Source organism: Fukomys damarensis, unplaced genomic scaffold (genome assembly GCF_012274545.1).
Source record: "Fukomys damarensis isolate Sample0158 unplaced genomic scaffold, DMR_v1.0_HiC HiC_scaffold_37, whole genome shotgun sequence".
NCBI lineage: Eukaryota > Metazoa > Chordata > Mammalia > Rodentia > Bathyergidae > Fukomys > Fukomys damarensis.
Window position 1 is genome coordinate 569,937 of NW_022900949.1, and position 1,575 is coordinate 571,511.

Here is a 1,575-nt window from a genome sequence, read left to right on the forward strand (position 1 = left end):
CCCGCCCGCGCTGCGGCCTTAAACGCACAGAGACCCCGGGGACTGGAACGGGGTTCTGAAGCCTACCGTGTGCCCCGGCGCCCTGCCTCCGCCTTGGGCGCCGTCCGACTTCCTTGTGGGTGAGACCCAGCCTTTGCCCCCAGGGCGCCCGGCCAGCGAGGACCTCAGAGATCTGTGCCTCAGTTTCCCTGCTTTGGGGGGTGTCGACCCTTACACCCTGGCGTCCTGGCCCCATTAATTAATTTATTAATGGTACTGGGACTCGAACTTAGGCTCTTGCTCTTGCCAGGCAGGTGCGGCGCCACTGAGCTAAATCCCCGGTCCTTCCGTTTTCATTCTAAACCACAAACTTACCTGGGCTGGGCTCAAACTTGTGACCCTCCTGCCTCAGCCTACCAAAGTGCTGGGGTCCCAGCGTGCCCCACCCCATCAGGCTGATGGTGTTTGTATCGCTCTTTAACGTAGAATGATGGTCAGCTAGACGTGGCCTGGGGTCGCAGGGCACACGCACCCCATGTCTCTCTCGCTTCCCCACAGTGCCCCCTGGATGAAGCCAGTATGGCCGGCGCTTCTGGAGCAGCATAGGGTCAGAAGAAAGGGGCAGGGCGCGCTTGGTGGCCACAGGATCCAGTTTGCCCCTGGGGCCTCTGGCCAGGCCAGGAAGGGAAGAGTGGTCTCAGAGAGAGGTTTCCTGAGTCAGCCGCACGGTGCCTGTCCACAGCGGTGCCCATCCCAGCTGGAGGGACTCGGACGCCAGGGCAAACAGTGGTGGTGTCAGGGGGGGCCAGAGCGGCAGCCTCCCTGCCACAATCAGCACCGCGTCCTCTGGAGTGAGGAGACTGAGGCAGCACCGTCTCCCTGTTTCAGGGCCGCAGACAAGGCAGGTTCGCTGCGGGAGACGGTGACAGCAGGAAAGTCTCTCCCCAGGCAGGCAGGAAAGTCGCTCCGGAAGCAGCTGGAGGGGCTGTGACCCGAGGCAATCGACAAGGGCCAGCTGGCCCGGGGCTGCTCCCCAAGCTCTGGAACCTGATCCCGAGTCAGAGCGCCCGCCTGGCACACGAGACCCTGGCACCAGAAAAAGGAGTGCCCAGCCCAGCACCGACACAGAAGAAAGGACGGGACACTTAGGAGCAGAAGCAAACCTACAGGCCCACCGTAAACTGAGAAGAAAACTATAGCCTGTAACACAAACTGTTCCCGTCCTTGGCACGGAAAGCCTCTTGGTTACCCGTGAGTAAAGGATAAGCACCCTCAGGGTAGAGGAGCTGAAAGCCACAGACAGCTCACTAAGAAATACCGCAAATCACGAAGAAATGGCCAGTGATCTTTTAAGTTCAGTTTAATCACTGATTCAAAATAAAAGCAGTGGGACGGGGCGGCCGCGGGGAGACTGGGGCACTGCATAGGGCGACGGGGGAGAGGACGCCGGTCAGGAGCTGAGGAACGGGCGCTGCGTGGCCTGGCCTGGGAACCGCTCTGGTGCAGGCGCTGGGGCCCGGGAGGAGGCTGCCGTCTCAGACCCCGGCCTCAGTCCCCCCTGCAAAGCGGCGGGGTTCACAAGAGCGCCCCAATCTC